The sequence below is a fragment of the Tenrec ecaudatus genome, chromosome 5 (assembly GCF_050624435.1).
Source record: "Tenrec ecaudatus isolate mTenEca1 chromosome 5, mTenEca1.hap1, whole genome shotgun sequence".
In the NCBI taxonomy this organism is placed as follows: Eukaryota; Metazoa; Chordata; class Mammalia; order Afrosoricida; family Tenrecidae; genus Tenrec; species Tenrec ecaudatus.
In genome coordinates, this window is record NC_134534.1 from 176,384,037 (window position 1) to 176,408,500 (window position 24,464).

At 44.2% G+C, this 24,464-nt stretch overlaps 1 protein-coding gene across 1 annotated transcript in view; it reads left to right on the forward strand.

The window, feature by feature from the left end:
* The first annotated feature begins 513 nt into the window (after positions 1-513).
* The window catches only part of ITGB1 (integrin subunit beta 1), a 60,305-nt gene continuing 36,354 nt past the window's right edge, over positions 514-24,464 (forward strand). Inside the window, exon 1 of the mRNA XM_075550320.1 lies at positions 514-661. The gene's annotated coding sequence lies outside the window, so the exon portion shown is untranslated. The remainder of the gene's footprint in view (positions 662-24,464) is intronic.

Sequence of the window (24,464 nt, forward strand, 5' to 3'; positions counted from 1 at the left end):
TGAAGACCCATCGGGAGGGGTGACTGGTGAAGTGGCCAGTCTTTCCAATTTGCCCAGGATGGAGAGGTTCTCAAAAGGGCGGGGCAGTGCTAAGCAAACCGCTTTGGGCAGAGCAGAACCTTGGACCTGGTGGAAGAGTCGAGTTTTTTGTTTTATTTCTCAGAGGAGGATACCCAGAACCTGGCCAGGCGCCGGCTCATACCCCAAACGCCGCCCTCCTTAGCAAAGAGAAAACTGAGGCACAGAGAAGGCCGCGGCCGAGTCACTGCCCGCCTTCCACAGCCTGCCCGGGCTCCGCTCCCGCCCAGGCAGGCTCCTTTGTCCCGGCCGCAGGCTCCCTTCCTGCTGCCCGCGCGCCCAGGGCGCAGCTGACGCGGCCCGGGAGGAATGCGTTTCCGGAGGGCGAGGGAGAGGGAGGCGGCGGCGGCTGCGGCGGCGGCGGCCTGGGCGGCGGGAGTGGCCTCGCCGAGGGGGCGGTGCCGCCAGGGCCGTTTCCTGCGGGAGGGGCCGGAGCCGCGTCTCCTCCTCCCGCCCCCGAGGAGGAGGAGCCGCCGCCCGAGAGCCGGGAGGCCGCGCCAGCCCGCGGGAGAGGCAGAGCGGGAGCCGCGGAGCTGCAGGCCCGAGCCGACCGCGCCCGCCACCAGGACGCCGCCCGGAGAAGGTAGGGCTCGGGAGGGGCGCGGGGAGCGGGGCGCCGCCGCGGGCTGGGCCGGGGCCTGGGTGGGAAGCGCCGCGACGGGCGCGCGGCGGCCGGGGGAGGGGCGCGCCATTCCTGCGGCCCGGCTCGCTGGGGATCCTGCGGGCGCCGCCTCCTCCCTGTCGCCCTCGGGGACCCTTTCCGCTGTCCCCTCACCCCCTCCCCCCGCGGCCCCCTGTCCGGGACCGGGCGGCCTGAGGGCCGGCCGCGCCGCGCTGGTGACCATGGCGAGCAGCGTCGCCGGCCTGTCACGGTAGAAAGTGGGGGGCGTCCCAAGGATCACGGCCCCCCCCCCACCCCGCCTGCCAGGCACCTGCCATCCGGCGCCCCCCGTAGCCTTCCCCGCGGCTGACACGCTGGTCCCCCCGCCGGGCTCGGGCTTGCGCCCGCCGGCTGCCGCGACCGCAGGTGAGGACGCACGGAGGCCTGCGGGGCCCTGGCAGTCTTCCTTTTCCAGCCCGAGGACAGGGAGCGGCCCGGGAGGATTTAGGTCCCTTTGTTTCTATTTCAAGGAACCGTGGTGGCGCCGCCGGGCGTTCCGCTGAGCTGGGCAGCTAGCCCCGAGGGCAACTGTTCGAGCCCATGCGGCTCTGCGGGGAGGGAGACGGGGCAGTCGGTTGTTTCGGGGAAGGTTGCCAGCCGTGAAAACTCGAGGGCCGTTCGACACCGGCCTGGCAGTGGTTCCGAGACCCAAGGGCGAGCAGACCCGGGCTTTGTGGGCGTGTGAGTGTGCGCGCGTGTGCGCTCCCCCTGCGGCTGCTGTTCTCTGGAGCCTCGTGGAGCCTCGTGGAGCCTCGTGTTCAGCCTCGACGCCGTGGGTCCTTTGTAACTTGCAGGCACGCTGACCGTCACTTGGCCATGGAGTGTGGGATAGGCCACAAACCAAAGTTGGCCTTCAGGAAAGAGCGGCGCAGGATTGGCATGCAGTTTCCCCACAACCGGGTTTATAAAAAGAAAAGTACTGAAGCGGATAGAAAGTGGCCGCAGAGTGCTGCGTGGAAGCCCACGTGCGCGACTGGCACCGCGGGGATCCGCTGCCCTGCCCCCTGTCCCAGCAAGATTCCGTGGCTTGTTCCCAATCCCGTCCCATTACTTACCGTTTTTTTATGCCACGGGATTTAGGAGCAGCTCAGTGTCTTCTGCCTACACAGTTTTCATTTCAGCAAAGTTGCTTTTGAGCCAGAACCGTACACCACTTTATGACTGTCGGTGAATTATACTGGTATCAGCTGGCATTTCCTCAAATGCCAACTAGGACCAAGAACACCTGTGTTAAAAATACAAGTAACCGTTTCAGTAATGATTGTGAATGCCAGGTTCAGCTCCGGGTATGGTGTCTTTTGCTTTATTTAACCTTGGAAGACGTAATATGAAGTAGATGACCTTTTTTGTCCCTTTTTTACAAATCAAGAAACAAACAGGAACATAATATTGTGCCTGTACACCTAGCACAAAGATGCGAAATAAACACTTTCACCCCAAATTAGCAGACTAAAATTTTTAAGCTTGTTTATAACTTCTTTTTAAAAAATAAATCATTTTACTGGAGGCTCTTAACAGCTCTTTTAACAATTCATGCACCCATACATAAATTCCTTATAAAATTAGTGAAATCTAATTGTTAACATCACTAACAATATTTATTTGGCCCGGTATCCTACTTATTAGCTGGGTAGACTTACTGGACTCAAAGCTAGGACAAACAAATTGCGAAGTGAATGTTTATTGTTTTTCTTAATGTTCCCATAAGTTGTATAATAGATCACTTTTAGAAAAGATTATGGATTGTAGTTAAAAATTACTCATACTCCATTTGTAACTATCAAGGGCAGAGGGGACTCCCACTATAGTGCTCATTTTAAAAAATAATTTTAGTTCACTGATCAATATGAAACGAATGACAGAAGATGAGTAGAAAATGGATCAGCCAGATTAGTTACAGATTGGTTACAGACATTTGAAGAGAAAGCCATTTTCTTCATCCAAAAAATTCAATATGGAAGATGTTATTAGAGTGCTAGTTCAGAAGACAGGGAATGTGGTTATACTCTACTTCTATAAACAGAAATCAAATAAACTCCAAATTAGGTCATCTGAGCTGACTTCACAGACTTAAAGTAGTAAGGATTTGTGATGTTGATTTGAAACAACATACAGAAAAACCAGAACATTAGACTCCACATTAAGGTTATTTTCTAATCCCCATACATTTTGCACATGAAAAATAAGGAACCAGATATTTAACTCTCTGGCCAGTGTAAATATTGAATGGAAATGAAGTTCTGTGATGATGTTGGTAAATTCCTAATGTAAGGAGCCACTCTGGGCTTATTTGGTCACTTTGTCACAATTTAAGTGAATCAAACTGTTCAATGTGAATGCTAATTTTCATGAGAATGCTTGTCACCTAATATATATCTCTATATAGTTTGGCTTCTTGCCAAAAAATGTGGCTTACTACATGGGGTAGGGGAGCATAAGGGAGACCTACCACAGTCTATCAGGAATTGCTCAGTACTGCTCTGTTCCGTGAACTGGTTCCTCTAGTAGTACCCTTGTAAGTGATAAGATGGAACTTGTGACTGGTAAACATTTCAGAGAACTTTCTGGAAATTTATACTCTCAGTGTATAACCAGCCATATTTATAGGAGAGGATTCTTAGGACTGTTAGTTTTTTAGAGGATTTCTCTACTCTGACAGGAGAATTAGGATCTATTCATTTGTGAATAAGCCATCCATCTCAGGGTACATCATTGGTATAGGATTAATTCTTAAGTAGCATCAGCCAAGCCTTTTCTGTTCACTAAGTGGCTTCCTTCCAATTTGAAAAGCACAAAGGACTCCGGAATGTTTAATGTCATCATACCAGAGGATGTGCTAGTCAATTGAATGGAGCAGATTTGCAGATGGCGATTAAACTCCCCGCTTCCCATTATGCCGAGTACACATTCTAACACATTTGTTCAGAGGGGAAAAAATGAAAGTGACTTCTTGCCGAGTATACATTCTAACACATTTGTTCAGAGGGAAAAAAAATGAAAGTGACGTCTTAATTCCCCAGGCAAGTGAATTAAGCTGCTTGCTTGGTCTTACAAATTGCTCCAATTTTTGGTGTTCGTAATATTGGTATTTAAAACTTGGTTACGCTCCACTTAACATTAAAGGATGTATGCATCTTTTTTTATCCAATTCCCCCGGCCCCTCAACCCCTATTTATCCATTGCCATCAAGTGAATTCCAAGTAACCTTATAGGACAGACTAGAACTCCCCATAGAATTTCCAAGGCCCTGATGGCAGTGTCAGCAGTTCAAATCCACCAGTTCGCTCTGCCAGAGAAAGGTGAGGCTTTGTGCGTCCTTAAGGATGCATCACCTGGAAACTGCCCCCCCTCCCCCCCCATAGGGTCCCTGAATTGGAGTCTGCTCAGTTGCTGGTGGGCTTGGTTTAGGGGCCACATTTAAAAGTAATTTTAGAAAAGGAAAGTAAGAGCTTCCTTTAGAACTTTTAATCTAGATTTTCTCTTCTTTGTAGACATAGCAGAGCTTTATGGTTAATTAACCTCAATAAGCTAAATAACTCAACTTGCAAGTCATTTTAAAAGAGACTATCGGTAATGCGTTTGATCTAAAAATGTTATACCGGAATCTTTGAGAACTGTATTGCACCAATAATTATTTGTTGTACTAGCAGTGTCTTTCTGATTTTGGCTATATGTTGTGGGATATTTGTCTCCCCATCTTCCTTCCCACCCTCCACCCCCAAGGGTGGGAACCATGGGGGAGGGAGGATGGGTTGACAGAGATGCAAGCTGGGAAGAGGAAATTAGTCTTTGAGGCTCAAAAATGGAAGCAGCGTCCATAGCTGTAGCAAACCAAAATAAAATTACAGTGTGCACTTAGATTAAAGGAGGTGCAATCTATACAATTCACAATATTAGCAGGCTTTAAATATTTTAACAGGTAATTGGAAAAAAATGTGCATCTCTTTTTCAGAAATTGTGTGCCAAAGTAACCAGATTATACTTTGTAAATTGCTCATCTTTTGAAAAGATGGTTAATTATGACTTTTAAAATTAAGTTTTAATTATAAAGTAATATAATATGTAATTTCAGAAGGTGGCTTTTTATAGTTCATTTTTGTTTTATGGCTCCAGAAGATAAGGCTAACTATATTTAGCAATATCCTAAAGTATGTGTATATCATCCTGTCTTAAAATGTGTTCATATATGTGTGAGTATATGAAGAAGATACAAATACACATGTGAAATCCAGACAATGAAAAGGGAACTTTTATGATGTATGTGAGTTGGAATTTACTCAAAGGCAGTGAGATAAGGCATTTGAATTGTGATATTAGCAAAGAATATTGGCTATACCTCAGTCAGACGAACACGTTTGTCTTAGAAGAATTGCAACCAGCATGATTCTAAGAAGTGAGGATGGCAAGGTTCTAGCCTGCTTCTTTAGACACATCAGCAGGGAAGACCAATCACTAGAAAAGCTACAGTACAGGGTCAGGAAAACAAAACAATGTGGATCAACACAGCTACAACAGTGACTCAGAACACCAAGGATCGTGAAGAGTGCACAAAGCTGAGGTCACCATGCATCGAAACAGTAGTGCATACACACAAACACAAGCCCACTCTAACTTCTAGAGACCCTGTAGGAGCCAGTCGAACTGGGGTGCCCGCGGCTCTGCATCTTCATGGGAGCACCGTTTCATCTTTGTCATGTGGAGTGGCTGGTGCATTTGAACTGCTGGCTGAGGCTACTCCATCAGGGTTTAGCACACATGTACAAGTTGCCTTCAAAAAGTTTGTGGGACAATGGAATCAAAAGATGATAATGAATTTTTTTCCATGAGTTTTTTTTTTTTTGGTGTGTGCATAGGTTCAAGAGACTTGTGAATGGTGATACCATTCATTTAGTCTCTCCCTTAAGAACAGAGGATCATTGGCATTTAACCCTGTTGAAGCAGTCTTTTAAAAATTATTAACTGAAGAACAGTGGCTACCTTTTAAAGTTTGTTTGTTTGTTTTAACATTAGGAAACAAAAATCATGAGGAGCTAAATCAGGACTATAAGGTTAATGGCTAATTATTTCCCATAGAAACTCTTGCAATACTGTGTTTGTTTGATGAGAGGAATGAGCAGGAGCATTATCCCGGTGGGGAAGGTCTCTAGTGAAGCTTTCTTGGGTGTTTTTCTGCTAAAGCCGTGGCCAATGTTCTCAAAACATTCCTCATCAGCAGATGCTGTTATTCTTTGGCCCTCCAGAAAGTCAAGAAAAAAGCCTTGAACACCACCACGTCTATTGCCCTGACCTCTTCTTTGTGCTGGTGCTGCAGTTACGATCTTTGGTATAGCCATTGCCTTTCTAGTGCACCATCTTTAGTATCTTACTGGGGAAACATTGTTTCATATCCTGTTGCAGTTTTTTGAAGAAGTGTTTCAGCATCTTCATTTCACTTGTTAAACATTTCCATCGAAAGTACCACTCATGGCCGCCCCTGATCTGAATGCAACAGTTTGGACCCCTATTGAGCAGAACGTTTGCTCAGCTTTAATTTTTTCAGCCAGAATTGGGTAAGCTGACCAGTTGAGATGATCTTGGTGTTGGTTATTGTTTCTGCTGGGACACATCAGGCCTCTTCAATTAGAGCATTAAAATGTCCACACAAGTAGATGTGGACTATCTGATGTTATGGACATCATCTTCAACATCGTTTGCCTCTCCCTTTAAAACAAGTTACTCATTTGTAAATGGCTGATTTCCACTGGGCATTGTCCCTATGAACTTTTCTTGAAGCCTCAGCGATTTCACCGTCCTTTGTTCTTGCATCAGTTTTTGCAGCTTTTAGGTTGCTTTGATAGGGCTCTTTCTTATCTGTTGTACTTTTTTAATCAATATTTTCCGTTTTGTCTTTCAGCAGTTTTACTGGCACTTTTTGCACATATCCGATTCAGGAGTTAAGGCATACCAGGAAGAGCTGTACAGCCATTACCACAGTCAGTTTTAGCACATTTTCTTCTTTGTACTCATTACTGTGCCACTGTTAGTGTGATTTCACTGTGGGAAATTATGAACGCCCAAACATTCCCCAATTCAACACCTTCTACATGTACATTTCATTGCCACTGATTGTACTGTTTGCAGGCATTATTGATCTCCTTTTCGAAAGTATTCTACCCGCATTAACATGAACTCTGTCTCCTTCACCCAGGTTGCCATTGGTCAACTCTGTTTTTCTTCTTTTTTAAGTAAGTTTTCTGATATCAAATTCACATCATCATTTTCATTTTGAGCCACTTTAGAAAGTTGTATATACATCATCACAAACAGTTCTAGTGCTCCCTCTGTCGTCCCACCTTCAGTTTGCTTCCCCATTCTTCTCTCCCTCTCCACCCCACCCCTCTCTCCATTAGCCCATGCATCAGTTATTGTCTACTCATCCATTCCTGTGGTTTATAACTGAGAAACCTAAATAACAAACAAAGCAAAAACTGAAGCAGAATGTAAAAATAATAATAAGAGATAAAAATAAAGAGTAAAAAAGAAAAGACCACCAACAATATTAAGAGAAGAAATTTCTGCCAAGGACTAAGCAAGAAATATTTCAGTCTAGAGCAAATTTAGGTTGGGTCAAGAGGGAGGTTGACCAGCCAGGTATTATACTGTAATTTAATCCACCATAATCAAGTTTACAATAGTCTCTGTCTGATTGTGTTCCCACTGCCCTCTGTAGCCTTCTATAAATTGGGTGTTCAGAATTTGAGCTCTTATACGTTTCTTCATATTTGGATTTTATTATTGTCATCTTTGGATCACATAGGCTGGTGTGCTTCTTCGATGTGAACTGAGTTGAATCCTCCCTTAGATGCCTGCTTGTTTGAATGAAAGCCTTTAAGACCCCAGATACTATTCCACTAGATTGCCGGGCACTATCTGCTTTCTTCACCACACTTTGCTGTAGCACCTTTATCTCCAGTGCTCTCCTTTTGAAGGCAAGTATCTTAAAAGTACACACTGGTTTTGGGTTGGGGCCAGAATCCATCTGGCTTCCTCACGGCATATCAACGGACAACTCTGGTTTATTTTGGCAGCCATATTATAGCAAAAACAAACCAGCAAGAACAACTACCAACCAAACAAAAAAAAAACATAAAAGAAAAGGGGAAAAAACAAAAGTAAAGCCCCAAAATGAAAGCAACAACAAAGAAAAGCATTGTCGATCACCCCCAGTGTCGGAGCGGTTACGCTAACGTCGATATGAAGAATTTATGCCAGTATAGTCCACCTGGGGGCTGCACACCGTGAGAGGCTGTGTCGTACAGACTGATTTCACAATTGATTGAGCTCTGTTTCCGTTGGTTCTAAGGGGAAATTTACGTTATCATTTCTTAAAGGGCAGCTCCTTGCCAGATAGGACTTTTAAAAACTGCTGTCTTACCCTTAGTGCCGCAGCTAGGTCCTGTTGAGAGATTACAAGTTGGTTCCAGCTTGTTTTGTTGTCCCTTCACCTCCAAATTGACATTTATGTATAGTTTTTCCATAGTACGTGTTTTCCATGAACTTTTAGAAAACAGAATTAAGACGTAATGGAATTTTCCCACAAATGTTTTGAAGCCCCCTCATGTACATGTCGATGTAGACATATAATTTATAAGGGAACTTCAAAAATTTAGTAGAAAAATGGTGTTTTTCCATGAACTTTCGAAGCTCTCTTGTATAGGTAGTGCTGGTGGGACAGTGGTTAAAATACTCGTGTTTTAAATGCACCAGCTGCTTCACAAGAGGAAGATGGGACTGCTTCTGTAAAGGTTTCAAGGTGTTTCAACTTTATCCGATAGGCGTGTGTAAGTGTTGTAATCATTTGTACAACAGTAGATTTGGCATGTGTGTACACTTGGAGACACATGAACACATGAAATCATGAATACATGTAATCATGGAACCAAATATACTCACACAGTGATAATATTGTACAGAGTCTTCAAAGCAGGTGATTCCTGGGCCCCAGGTATGTAAAATGATACATGACTGCAGCATGAAAACACTAGGTTTTATGTTATTTTTATTTTTGATATCATTTTTTATAGCTTATATTTTTTTCCCAAACCACACTCTCTACAGCATGCAATTTTGACTTTGCCATGTAATGTCTTACTCTACTGCTGTAGAAGCACATTGATTTACCAATCAGTGCACATCTTTTGTGGATGCATGTATTCTCAGAATTTTCAATGGACAAAGTGAGTTTCCAGACACCATTGGGAGCTCCGGAATATAAAGGGTGCTTTTGGTGGAGTGGAATGGATGAGACCGCGTGTCTGAGGTGAGCGAGGCAAAGGCACCCAGCTTGGCTCAGGTTTCTGGGTTAGGCCTCTAGGTGGTGCCATTCGCCAGCTTGGGCAATGCGACTGCTGGAGGTGGTGCACCTGGGGCTGAGGGAGAGCGGAAGTGGTGCTTTCAGCTGCTGAGGTTTTCCTCTGGATCAAGAGGACACAAGATGTCTAGAGTACAGTTGGATACATAGATTGGGAGCTCAAGAAAGAAAGAAAAGGACTGGTTTGCAGATTTAGATTCTTTTCTTTTTTTTTTTAATCATTCACTCATTCACTGCCATTGAGCTGATTCCGATTCGTGGTGACTTTCTAGGACAGAGTAGAACTGCTCCTGTGCATTTCTGAGCTTGTAATTAAAAAAAATAATAATTTTATTGGTGGCTCATGCAACTCTTAACACAGTCCATCCATCCATCCATTGTGTCAAGCACATTTGTACAATTGTTTCCATCATCATTTTCCTTTTTCTTTCTACTTGAGCCCTTGGAATCAGCTCCTCAGTTTTGCCCTCCCTCCTCTGCCCTTCCTCCCTAATGAACCCTTGATAATTTATAAATTATTATTTTTATTTCACTGACCGATGTGTCCCTTCCCCCGCTTTTCTGGGTTCTGTCCCCCCTTGGGGAGGGTTATGTGTAGATTATTGTGATTGGGTTCCCCCTTTGCTCCCACCACCTTCCCCTTCCCCTCCTTGTATCACTACTCTCAATATTGGTCCTGAGTGGTTTGTGGGTTCTGAGGTGTGTATAGATCTTGGATACCCTGTGTTTCCAGCTCTTATCTGTACCTGTGTACATGCTCTGGTCTAGCCGGGTGTGTAAGGTAGAATTGGGATCATGATAGTGTGGGGGAGGAAGCATTAAAGAACTAGAGGAAAGTTGTATGTTTCAACGGTGCTATACTGCACCCTGACTAGCTCATCTCTTCCTTGTGACCCTGCTGTAAAGGGATGTCCAATTGTCTACACATGGGCTTTGGGTCTCCACTCTGCACTCCCCCTCATTCACAATGATAAGATTTTTTTGTTCTGGGTCTTTGATGCCAGATAACTGATCCTATCCATGATCACACAGGCTGGTGTGATTCTTCCATGTGAACTTTGTTGCTGCTCAGCTACATAGCCACTTGTTTATCTTCAAGGCTTTAAGACCCCAGACACTATATCTTTTGATAGTCGGGCACCATCAGCTTTCTTTACCACATTTACTTATGCACCCACTTTGTCCTCATCGATCCTGTTGGGAAGGAGCACACGGAATGCCAATTTATTAGAACAAAGTGTTCTTGCATTTAGGGAGTACTGGAGTAGAGGCCCAATGTCCATCTGCTACCTTAATACTAAACCTATAAATATATGTACATAGTTCTATTTCCATATCATCATATAAATATATTTACATGTGTACATGCCTGTATTTAGACCTCTATAAATGCCCTTTGCCTCCTAGTTCTTTCCTCTATTTCCTTTTACTTTCCTCTTGTCCCACTATCATGTTTAGCCTTCATTCGGGTTTCAGTAATTCCTCTGGGTCACATTGCTCTTGATCAAGCCCTTCCAGGCATCATACACCCTCCTTGACATTGATTTTAGATCACTTGTTGTTGTTCCCTTGTCCCTGGGTTTGTTAACACCTATTTCCTTTCCCCCACCTCCCCCTCTCCTGTGTCGTACAACTGCCCCACCCCACCCCCAGGAACTGTTGGTCCTATTGTTTATCCCACAGATTGTTTATCCCAGAGTCTGTAACTTTTTTAATTAATATTATTGAAAAAATATTATTAATTGGGGACTCTTACATCTGTTAACACAATCCATATACTCATCCATTGTGTTAATAAGCACATTTACCCATATGCTGCCATTATCATTTTCAGAGCATTCTCTTCCCACTTGAGCCCGATATCAGCTCCCCATTTCTTCCCCCTCCCTCTCCTGCCCGCCCTCCCTCACGAACCCTTGATAAGGTAGAGATGATTATTGTCATAGCTTACATCACTCCCCTGGGCGAGGGTTATTGGTTGATCCTTGTGATGGATGAACCTGTATAGGAAGCTTCCTCCTTTTCCTATGGAGCAGTGGGATTTTCCAGCTGCGGAGCTTGCAGCCCCATGGAGCGTGGAACAGGAGTCTGCAAATGAGCCTGGGAAACCGATCTAAGGGCATGGATGGAGGAAGAAGAGTTGGGAAAAGCACCTTCCTTTCCCAAATTTTTGTCTGAACTTATTCCTTTGCTGTTTTCATGTAAATGTCCAATTCTGATTGACATTCGGGCTTTTGTAGACTTTTCGTGAAATTGGTGTTCCTGAGGTAAGGAAAGAAAGACCAACTGCTCCTATCCCTCTGAGGGAACTTACCTCTAGGTACGTTGTTAAAGAAGCAGATGGATGCCACAGCGGCTTCTTCCTCGGCAGGTGGGGAATCCGAGCTTCAGTGACAGCCGCTGCATGTCTGTGACTTTGTCAGAGTGCTTCACCTTCCGTGGCTTTGGTTTCTGCATTGTGCACTATAAAGTGGTCTCTAAGTTTCCTCCATTTGAACAGCCCATGAATTACCTTATAAACTTGTGTATTAGCTGAGTTTTCCGGCACATTTTAAATGCAGCTTTTGTGGTAAAATTAGGTGCCTCGGCTGATAATCGGGTCAGCTTATACTCGAGTACGTACAGTAAGAATAGCGCTTGCCTGATGTACGCACTGTAGAGTGCAGCCCTTGGCTTTCTGGTAAGCAGTGTTTGCTGGCCCGACCTGAGGGGGTGGGTGCTGTGCTACATAACTCCCTGAAGAACCTTTGCCAGTGCTGATCAGCCCAGTTTATCGTTGTCCCTTCTGTCTTGTGCATGATGTCTCGATGGGTCAGCATGAGTCATCCCTTGTTTCCTGAAAATGCTGTGCTGAGCATAAGGCCAGGTCCAGAAGCTGCTTCTGCTGCTGCGGGCTTTCTGGTTGGGGCAAGTGTGTGCATTTCCCGGAACTTCATAACAAATGCCAAGGAATACTTTATGTGATGTATTGTAACAGTTCATCTGCTCTCGTGGCTGTTGGGAAAACGATCACTGTTGTCTTAAGTAGGTTTGAGAGGCTTTGTGAAAGGCACCCGAGTTTGAATGGTATGAGCACAGAGAGGGGCGGCATAGTTAAGACAGTATAGTTAGAAAATGAGTAGTGATGAAGGACGTGGCCGCTAGCTGTAACATTGGTGGTTTGAACGCACCAGACACCATGGGGAAGAGATGTGGCAGGCAGCTTCTGTAGATTCTGTCTTGAAAATCCTGTGGGACAGTGTGCTACCCACTGTGCCTGCTATGACGATGGAATTAACTCAGTGACGTTGGGTACAGTTAAGGCAGGTTGAGGATCCAGTCCAATTGAGCCGCTATTGCTTGAGTGCTTTGTAATTAACCAAGCAGTGTAAAAGTAAAACTGAAGGATATATATATGTGAAGGCCTGGGTTCTTCAGACTCATCACACAGACAAGTATACAGTTAGATTTAAAAGTAAAAATTGGAGCTACACTGTATTGGTTAGCATTGTTGAATGTTTGTCTTGTGCTGTGCTAGGTAGGCACTCTCAAGCGTATCTTTTGGGACCACAAAGAACAGACTACAGTTATGCATTGTTTAGCATCTACGATTAGTCTGTAAAAGTTGTGTGAACAGAGTATTGCCTGGTTTTTTTCTTTAAGGACTTTGAATTGCTAAGGCTTCTTGCCTTAGCAGTGATTGTCGATATGCTGAGTGATTCACTTTTGTGTTTGTTCCTCAGTGTGTGCCATTTTCCCATGTCTAATAGAAGACACTCTACCATCATTAGACCCATCCCTGGTGTTGTGGGTTACTACAAGGTCAACAGTTCAAAACCACTAGCTGCTCCATAGGAGAAAAATGGGGTTCTCTACTCCCATGTGTCACTAGGTAGCCTACAGAAACAAATCTAGAGACACTCATGTGTAAGAGAGAGCTTTAATTCAAGAAGTTATTATGCATCAATAAAACATCCCAGCCCCATTCAGATCAGGTCCATACGTTTGCTATTTGCCATATGTCTGATACTAGTCCATAAATTCTTCTTCATACTTACCCAGCACATGCAGTGATGCCGAATGCAGACGATCACAGGCTGGTGGGTGGAAAGTCCCATGGATTCAGTGGTGGTGAAAGCATCTCCAGGGCTCTGGCTGCCATCAGCATGGCTCCATGTGGTTCTTCAACAGGAATGTGAAGCAGAGAGAGTGTGTATCCCGTCTCCAGGGAGGAAGAGAGGCTAGTGACCTGATTGAGCAGGCTAGACTCCACCTCTTCATTCTGCTTATCAAGTTAACGTGAAATTATGTAACTACTACATCCCATAAAGATGTACAGTCCTGGAAATCCACAGGGGCAGTTCCACTCTGCTCCGTAAGGTCTCTACGAGTCAGAATTGACATGATGGCCATGAGGCTTTTTGTTTGGGCATCGAGCATCGCTAGCCTTGTAGCTTTCAGTGGAGTTGATCCTTCAACTGCATGCAGAGTTTTTCCTGTTTCTGAGGAGAGTCTTCATGATTGTGGAGCTCAGGACGCAACATTCCTACTTGTGAGCAGTTCCATTCACTGGTTTTCCACTGATTGGAATTCAGTGATTTCCCATTCCAATGCCATTGTTTAATAACCATTTATTTCCCTTGCAAATCGATACTTCTCCCTTGGCTCTGACTGCTGCTAGCACTCGCACTGGTTTACTGTATCTGAGCTAGTAGGGCACTCTCGGTGGCCATGTTTTCACAAGAACATGGTACATCACTCAAGAGATGTGCAGTACACATGGTTGTATGCTGTTGTCCGCTGGTCAAAGCATACACTGCTTATACCTTGAAGTTTCTAGAAGGAGAGTACAGTCCACACGTAAGCTGGAAACATGGTCATCATGACATATGCGATTATAGGTGATATGTGTATGGTGTGAGGAACCCTGGTGGCCTGGTGGGTTATGCCCAGAGCTGCCGAACACAAGGCCAGCAGTTGGAATCCACTAACCATGTAGCGGGGGTGGGGGAGCGTGGGGGGAGTGGAAGAGTTACAGCCTCAGAAACCCACACAGACAGTTCTACTCTATCCTGTAGAGTTCCTAAGAGTCAGAGTCGACTTGATGTCTGTGAGCTGAGTTATGTGTACGGTATCATTAGACACAAGAGGGCTTCGAGAAGTCACAGGGAAATCTCATATTCTTTTAATTCCATTTCTCATGATGTTTCCTCGAATGCTCTGCAACACAGCCGATTGGTATACAGGAAGTAGGAGACACGTGCTGCGGCGTGTGGGAAGCTCTTACACTCTTGCGTTGGCTGTACCTCATTCTCCATGAGGATTTCAGAACTCTGTTCTACCTTATGGGATCATGATGTATATGGATGGGATGTTACCCCAACCAACACTATGTGGTGCATGGCTAGAACAAGGAGTATTCTGTTTTGTAGTAAGCTATCCGAAGGAGGTAGTCTCAGTGGAATGGTGAAGAAAGTGCTTAAATGCAGCATTTAATTGGTATATGCTATTTGCTGACATAGAAGCCACATTTCACTGGATAAAGGTTTCTTGAATGAATACTTCAAAGGATTTAAGCGTTCATACTTTGTTTGAAATTAGGATGAGTAGCTTTTATTGGTTCTTTCCCCCACACTCTGTTTTATGGTTTCTGTATGACTTATTCATGCTAGATTACTGAAAGAGGAGGTGGACACATTCAGTATATTTGGCATGATAGGAAATGAGATTTATGCTTAATAAAGATGTATGGGTTGAAAAAGATTGAGAAACATTTGTTAACTAGCCACTCGAGGTTCTTAATTAGAAACTTATAACCATTGAATGAATTGAAATGAAGAAAATTCCATAATCAAATAAGTTGTGAGCTCTAAAATACTATGAAGAGGTTTGTTGCTAAGCGTTTTCATATCCATGAGCATATTTTATCCTCCCAACAATTCTCAGGCGACTGCTGAATAAAATGAGTTTGACTGTGATTTCTTTGGAAACATAACACAGTCTGAAACCTCCAGCACTGTGCCTTGTCCACTGTACTTACTGCAAGGCGGAGAGGAGAGACGCACAAAAGGATGGAGGCTCCATGGTCAGAATCTTAGCTTGATCGTTCCATCAAGTAAATAAAACATAATGCACAATTCACCTTAATTGAACCGAAGTAGCAAAGGTCTTGCATTTCAGTGTTCAGTGATGCCGCTAGTCGGGCAGTTCACGTTGGCTCTCTGCATTCACCGTCCTGGAACACAGCAGTCAGTTGAGAATGCATTCTCTTCCCCTACGGGACAGGCAACATCCACCAACACAGTCAGCGGTACAGAGGATGAGCTCGCTAGGCTGCTTTGAAAACGCACTTCCTAGAAAACGGGCCTTCTTTGGAGTGGACTAGGAACTGGAGAAGAATTAAGTCCAGGCACTGCTTCATCTTATTTTGGATCTGCCCTTCATATTATGGGCTGTTAAACAGTGTATTTTTCTACTTGTCTTTTTTTTTTTTAACAATTTATTGGGGCTCATACAATTCTTATCACAGTTCATACATATACATACATCAATTGTATAAAGCACATCTGTACAGTCTTTGCCCTAATCATTTTTTTCTCCTCTTTTCTCTTTTTACATTTTATTAGGGACTCATACAACTCTTATCACCATCCATACATATACATACATCAATTGTATAAAGCACATCCATACATTCCCTGCCCCAATCATTCTCAAGGCATTTGCTCTCCACTTAAGCCCCTTGCATCAGGTCCTCTTTTTATTCCCCTCCCTCCTCTTTCCCCCCTCCCTCATGTGCCCTTGGTAATTTATACATCGTTATTTTGTCATATCTTGCCCTATCCGGAGTCTCCCTTCCCCCCTTCTCTGCTGTCCCTCTCCCAGGGAAGAGGTCACATGTGGATCCTTCTACTTGTCTTTTAAGCCCTTCCTTCTTTGACTTTATGGTATCCCTACCCCATTTAAAAAAAAAACAAAACAAACCCAATGGATAATTCTTTTTTCTTTAAAAAATAGAAATCCTCACAGAAGCTATCTTTTCTTGCAAATCTCCACAGGAAAGGGGATAACCTCATTCATATATGAGAGTAAGCCCAAATAGATTGATAAAGTCATAGAAATCTTTATTAAACAGAAATATGAAAATGTGTGAAGCTATTGTTTCTGGACATAGCCTTCATCAAGATATAAAAGCTTCTGGAGGAAGTGAGTGTTCATCTCTTTATTCCAGCGGTTCTCAATCTGTGGGTCGTCACCCCTTGGGGGGGGGGGTCGAACAACCCTTTTACAGGGTTTGCTCCATTCATAACAGTAGCAAAATGACAGTGTTGAAATAGCAATGGAAATAATTTTTGGTTGGGGGTCACCACCACATGAGGAACTTTGTGAAAGGGTTGCGTCAGTAGGAAGGTTGAGAACCACTGATCTAATGCTTCCTGAAAGAATTCTGACTCTTCCATTTGTACCATAGCAGAACATCAGCTTTGACATCCACATTCTTTACTTTTGGAAGCAAAAGGTACACATCTGAAAGAGCACGTTCTGAGCTGTCAGCTGGATGGGTGGGTACCGTTTCCTGATGAAGTTCTCACAGGGCAGCCTTTGTTACCTTTGAAGGATGAGCAGGTGCATTTTCTTGATGAAGGGGAAAAAATTTCTTCACACATTTTTCCTGACCTTTTCTACCAAAGCAGGTTTTTAGCTTTCTTAAAACTTCTTCCTAATAGATTCTCGTGATTGTCCTATGTCCTTTCAGAAAAATCTATGAAAATGACACATCTGGAGCCTCAGAAAACAGTTGCTGTGACCTTCAGTGCTGACTTCTCTGCGTTAGGTGAAATGACCTAGCAGGTCCTCATGGAAACTGCTGTTTTGATTGGACTTTATTAGGAGGGTCCCCAACGAGACCAAACAAATGTATTACTTAGCGCACTTGTCTGCAGCCACCCACGGATGGTAGACATGCTTCAACATGTTTTGCGTGAACCAGTCCATGTATGAACTAGAACCCCGGTGGCAATCTTGTTGATGTAGCCTTCTATTTATTGGGCAACCACTGCCTGGCTCTGTCATCACCCTCTGATGGCCTTGAATCCTTGGGATTCTGTGTGATTTTTCTTTTTCCGTCCTGCTCTTCCTGTCAGGCTGTTGTTTGTATTCCTTTTGTTGATTAATTCTGTAGCCTTTCCTCTTAGATGTATTTCCTTATTTCTGGGTGCATTTCTCCTTGTTTTGTAAGCCTGCTTCTGATGTACGTTGGATGCTATCAGTGGTGTAGAGTGTAATAAACTCATCTCCATCTTCTGCTTCCAGGAAAGGGTCGTCACTGAACTTTTTTCACTTTCTGCCTTGCAGAAGTCTTTTCTCATTAAGGGCCATGCCCTTAGCTCCCCCTGCCCCTCCCCGCCCAAAGCTCTGAGGGTTTTATTTGCCTGCATGTGGCATGTGTGTCCTTTGGCAGGGCGGTGATGATTGGTGATTCTCATCTGAGTCGTCACTAGCTGGATTTTATCTCCAGTTTGTTGTTTCATATCGCTGTGCATCTAAACAAGTGAGTGGCGTTGGGGCAGCCACGGCTTTGTTGTTGGAGCGGAGTGGATTCTGACACAGCGCAACCCTGCAGGACAGAGGAGAGCTGCCATCGTCGGGCTTTCCAAGGCTGTTCATATTTACCGGGGCCAGGCCGCCTGGTGCATCTTTCTTCAGTGCATTGACTGACTGGCGGCTTTGAATCACCGACCTTCTGGTTAGCAGCCAAGCACTTTAACCTCTATGCCACCAGTGTCCCCTTGGCGTGAAATGTCCCAGGCTCATGTCCTAGGAGGCAGAGGTCAGACATGCTTCCACCCTCCAACCTTCTTTACCAATTCTGATGCTACCTGCCCCTCCATACCACTTTTAGAGTCTCTAGTTCATTGCACTGGGCACACAGAAGTTCACAGATACTATGATTATGAAAGTTACAGCTTATAATTCAGGGTCATAGGTAATTCGGGGGCACAGTTTTTTGGTTAGGACAGCCTTTTTGCAGCAATGCCAGAAAGTCCTGCCCCTTTGTAGGACCTTGGTCCCTGCCCGACCTCCGTTATTACTGCCTCTACACCATAAGCCTGGGCCCAAAGACACATGGCTCTCTCTAACTATGGGTCAGCAAACCTAGTTCCTCCAATTCAGTGTCTGGAGGCATTCTACTCTGTAAGCAAGTGTCCTTGCTCTGCCAGCAGGAGACCCAGCACTCTCAGGCTCTCGCTCTCCGTTCTGCTGCTGCTGTTCCTGTAGAGTCAACTGCCTCTTTGACTGAGGAGGTTCATTGCACAGGGTCTTTCAATCAAAAGGTCAAGATCCACTTCAGGTTCTTATTTTTGTGATGGTCATAAGATTCCCCATTCCTGTAGTTTACTTTAAATCCAGTGTGATGGCAAAACAGACAAATCCCCACATTAGAGTTCTCTACTTCTCATTCCTGTGCTGTCCCCCAGGCATTTGATGGGAGTTAAAAGACTGGCATAGCAGAGTCATATTAAGTAATTCACTGCACCATTCATCTCTCTCACTGGCCTACTTGCTTTCCCCTCTTAAAAGGGGCTACAGAAAAAAATGATGGTGGAACAGCTTTGGAATGAATAAATATTTTATTCTTAAGAAAGATTTATACGTAATATACCTCAGTATAATTATCTGTTATGGCACTTGTAAGCCAATTTTGTTTTCTAGAAAAGCGTATATAAATGGTGAGAGTTGTTTTCTTACCTTTCTTAATAGAAACCTGTTAAGACTATATTGTAGTTTTAAGTTTGGGTTTTAGAGTCAGGCTTGAGTCATATCTCAGTTCTTTCTTTTATATGCCTGGTACATAGTAGGCACACAATAAATAGGTATAGACTTTACTTCAGTTTTAGTTTTATTAAATGAAGTTATGCCTGTATGTAAAAGTTTTAGATTCTGTTTTTGGACACAAAAAATCTGAAATGTACAACTGCATCATTTTTCAAAAGTGCTTTTTTTTGCTAAGCTATAATTGTTTAATATCTACAATTTCTGCATGTGTATACACAAGTAGGAATGGGCTCTATAGCACACAACAATGTTTCTGAAGATTTCATTTATAAAAGTAAACCAAACAAGCCAACAAACCCACTGCTGTTGAGTAGCAGCCTTGGAAACCCACCTGGGGAGGTCTGTCTACCCTGCCCCCTCGGGTTCCTGAGTCAGCGTCAACTCAGTGTTGGGCAGTGAGGTTTTTTGAGTTAAAGTTAAATATAGTAAAAAGAAAAAAGATCACAAGATGAAATGTTTTTGAAGAACAAGTCACAGAGCCTATATATATGTGCTCATGAAATACAGTGTTAAAACAGCTTTCTCTTGGCCTCCATTCAGTCTGACGGCCCAAGAACTAAACCCAGTCAGCATTATAAACCTCATTTATTTCTGTGCTCTGCGTCAGTTCTGACTCTTGAGGTATGTTCTTTCATTTAAAATAGTGGTTAAGTAGCTGTTTAACAATTTCTGGTGTAGTAAAGCATAATGCATGAGGTCACACCCTGAGGACTCAGATGGCCTGGTTTCAGTTTTACCCTTGTGACTCTGGAGAAGTTATTTAACCTCTCTGTGCTTTGGATTCCTTCTGATAAAAAAAAAAGTGATAGGAGTCTTGCTAGCCCCAGGTTGCAGGGCTGTGTGGAAAGCTGTTGCCCATAGACACTGTTGAATTAGAACCACCTCCATGGTGGCTGACAACAGCCATAACTGAGATAACTACCTGTCACCGATTATCTTAATCCAAACTCTGGAAGGCTGGATGCACGTGTAGAGATAAACTGATGCAAAGGTTTGGAGTGGGGTGCAGGGCTGGGAGGGAGAAAGGATGAGATTTTGGGAGTAAACAAGAAAAGGGGGGGCACTAGAACTGAATGTGATTACACTACTCATTTTAAAGGTGATTTAATCATGGGAGGAAAAAGTTCTAAAATTGATTGTGGTAATGATTGTACAGTTCTTGATATGATTGAACAATTTAATTGTATGACATGTGGGTTACATGCCAAAAAAACTGTTCATAAAATCAAAACTTGGTTGAACTGCATTAATCTTGTCTGTGCCTGGTCTATGCCTGGAGTGAGATGCCGGGCCTCTACATCACTCTTTCCCAAAGTGGACTGCACTGCCTCTCTGGGAGCGCTGGCCAGATCCAGGGGACTGTAGAAGCAGATTGCTACACCTGTTCCTGGGTTATGGGCTATATTACAAAGGTTTTTCATTGCCTGGGAATACTGAACACCCCCCCCCCCTCCCGCCCCTGCCAAAAGCAGGACCAGAGAAGTTTGGGAACCTATGCTCTAACTCTGTGCTCTCAACCTTCCTAATGCCGGGACCCATTCATACAGCTCCTCATGTTGTGGTGATCCCCAACCATCAAATTATTTTTGTTGCTACTTCATAACTGTAATTTTGCTACTGTTATGAATCATAATGTAAATAAATATCTGATATGCAGGGTATATTTTCATTGTTACAAATTGAACTTAATTGAAGCATGGTGATGAATCACAAAACTGTATGTAATTATATATTGTGAAATATTTGTTTCTAATGACAAATAAATGAAATTTTGTCTTGAGGCATGGTATAGCAGGGGTAACAGTCTTCATGCCGGGTACTTGTAGGTGGGCGTATCTGCATGTGGATGAACCGCCTGGAGATGGATAGAGGAGCAGGGTCTTGGTCCCTGAGACCATCAGAAATATGTGTTTTCCAGTGGTCACAGGCGACCCCCAAAGGTCATTCGACCCCCAAAGGGGTCACGGTCCACAGGTTGAGAACCGCTGCTCTAAATGAATCTCAATCTCTCTCTTCCTCTTTCTCATGCACTCTCACTTTCTCACCCTGCTTATAATACAGTCTTAATACTGAAAGTGTCAAGTTCTAAGTAAATTTCGGAGTGGCTGCAAATGTCAGCATCAGTCTATGTGTTGCAGTTGCCCTTTATCCTTCTTTGCTTATTTCTCGTCTCCCCTAAAGAGGATCCACCCAAGGTTTTCTGGTTACAGTTATGACTGCAAAAAAGCAAAACCCTCAAGCATTGTAACTCCTTCAGTTATTGTTTTACTCCAGCTGTAATATTGTTGCTAATAATCATGACATCGTCGACAAGTAACAAACACTTGGGCAGTGCCTCCTGTGTGCCAGACATGGTTCTAAATATGTTGTGTTTATCAGTTTATTTACACTTCACAAAGCTCCCACTGTAAACCATTCCACATCTATTAGGTAAATACTACTATCTCCATTTTAGGATTAGCAATCTGAGACCCAGATTAAATAATTTGGCTGTGGAAGACAGTTTTTCTACTCCCCTATACAGTTACAGTCTCAGAACCTCAGGGGGGCAGTCCTGCCTTGTCCTGGAGAGTCGCCATGAGTCAGATTCCAGGGCAGTGAGTGAGGGTTGATTCACCCACCTAGTTAGCTGTTTCCTAGGAATTTTGCACCCAGGCATTCTGATTCCATAGTTCATACTCTTAATTCCTTGCTTTGGTGTACAGTGGTGGATGTGACTGGTTTCCTGTCCCTGTGAAGCTTACAGTTTTAGAATGTATATTGTTGTCTGTGTCATTCGTTTCTTCATTTACTAACCATCAAGGCACTTTGCTTGACAAGAGCCCAAGAAGAATTTACATTTAGATGACCTTTCAAAAGCAAGCCAGCCAATCATGCCTACAGTAGAGGTGCGGGCTATTGTGCCGTAATAACTCGATTAAATAAAGTTATGTGATAAATGTATACCTTTGTGTCTCTCTGACTTAGCCTTTCTTTCTTCTCCAGTTCTTACCAGCCTTAAGTGGCGTCATGCTCGCTGGTCTGGCAGTTTTCCCTCATGGCCCGTGCTCTTGGTTATTTGAAGCCTCTTCTGTCTTCCTCATGTTGCCCAAAACAAGAGGACAGGATCACCTATCACTATTGTAGCCAAAGATAGAGACCAGGTCAATTTGAGAAATTTCAGAAAAGTTACTGCTCCCCTCCCCCCAGTTTTATTGGCACATAATTTACATATCATACAATCCAGTAGTTTAATCTTTCAATCGTATCAAAGAGAATTGTACAATCACCACACATCAATCTTAGAGTACCTACCCCTTTCATGAGTAAATTGCCTTTAAAATGAGTTGTGCAATCTCAGTTTTAGTGCTCTGTCCGCCCTACATTCTTTACTCCCCAAATCCCCCCCCATCACCCATCTACCCCTGCATTCCCTGTCACCTAACGGTTATTCTCATGTCTCCACTCCACCTGTGCTTCAAGCGGGACACCACACAGAAAACAATAAAAACAAAATAGCGCTGAGGTTGTAAGGATAAAATCATAGTAAAAGACAACGTAGGAAGTGTATTCTAAATCCTGGGACAGAAGGTAATAATGGGGTTTGCTACTTCCAAACTGCTTCAAAACTCCAGCAGAAATCAATCAAGTTTTACACCTTAAACTGTGTAACAAAAAGCAGGTTCTGAGTGGTTCCAGGAAGCTTGCACAGGATACAATGGATACTGTAAACAATGTGTCCAAAAAGTCAGGCTTCGCAGTGATGGAAGGAAATTGTCTATACCTACGTTTCTCCAGAGGGCATCCACCATCATTGCCCAGAGTCTCATGCACCTGCATCTAAACTGGGAGGGCCTCTCCTCTTTCTGTCCTTACTTGACCACTGCCCCCTGAGACCTCAGAATGGGGTGCTTTGTACCTGGCTACCTACCTTAATGGCCTTGCTAACCTAAGCCTTCCTGAGTTAGACCATCTGTATTGATTCAGTATAAAAAGAATTTTTACTGCAAAGGAGGGAGCTATTGTATTTCAGATTTCTAATAAACTAAATCTTAAAGTATGTTACATTTCTAGTATTTTGATTAACAGCAGGCTTACACTCTGACCCTATCACTCCTCTGTTCGATTGTCTCTCTCCTGATTCTAGTCACCTCTGACTCACTGGCTGACTGCAGTTTGCCTCAGATGCCTCCCACTTTCTCTCCTGGGGATTTTCCAGTGAGTCTTCCAACTCTCTTGGTGTGAGGAGCTGGCTCCCGCCTTCTGGGCAGATGCCAGGCAGTTCTGGGAAGTGGGGGTGGGCGTGGCTATTAATATCCTCCCAGAACCTTTACCTGTGAGGGGCTGGACTGGAGGAGTATACTGGCCCATCTTAAAGATCTTCTTGTGGACTGCCTTCCACCCCTCAAAGCCCCAGCAAAGTAAGCCCCGAGGGATGGACCCCCTGTAAGGAGTCTGGTTCCTTTGTGTTTTCATCTTCTTTCTTCAGGCACACACCTCCTTCCCTGCACTCACTTTGCAAATAAGATGCAAGCCCTCCTCTTGGTTCTCATTAGGGGGAAAGTCCTGGAGACAGGGCAAAAGGCAAAATTAGTCCCTTAGACCTTTTCATGCCTGTCTTTGAAGGGTGAAGCTGGCAGATCTTGTTGGCTAATGCCTGCAGCCTCAGTTAAGGTCCCCTCTTCCTCCATCTGCTGCTACGGCCTGTCCTGCACCCCTTTCTCTTTCTTTGTTCCTCCTCCTGCCTTTGCTCCACAAAGCAGTGGCTTCCTGCCCTGATTTAAAAGTGGAGTCCGAGGCACACTCAATTATTTGACCCATTTCTGCACGTTTTTTGTTCTCTTTTTAATTTGTGCTTTTGTGTTGATAATTGTAAAACATCTAGACCAGTGGTTCTCAACCTTCCTAAGACCACGACCCTTTCATACATTTCCTCATGTTCTGGTGACCCCCTGACCATAACATTAGTTTCTCTGCTACTTCATAACTGCAGTTTTGCTACTGTTATGAATCAGGCACTCCTGTGAAGGGGTCGTTCGACGCCCAAAGGGGTTGCGACCCACAGGTTGAGAACCACTGATCTAGACTCTCGATCACAGCTGTCCCATCCCACCCCCATAAACAAACAAGCAAGAAACTGACTGGATTGTGGAGACTACAGATCTCTGGGAGCAGACACCCTCGTCTGCAGAGTGGCGGGTGCATTTGAATCACTGTCTGCGCCAGCAGTTTGCTGTCTAACCCACAGTGCCACTTGTATTTGTACTTAATATCTGATTTAATTTGGGTTTTATAACATAAAAAAGCATGAGTTTGAGGCCTTTTGTGTCTTAAGTTGCCTCTTATAGATGTAAAATCATCTGAAATGATTAGTTACTAGAGCATCTACAGTACCTTCTATTTTATTTTATCCTTTTGGAAGGGAGGGTCTGCCTTTAATGCCCAGGCTCTGCCGGCCCCCCCAGAGCCTGGGGCTGCAGTCCCTCAGTCTGTGGCTGGCCTGCTTCATCCGGGGCTGGGGCAGTAGTGGCCCTATCATCTTCCCGCACCCGTTCAGCGCCCCAGAGGGAGGGGCCCTTG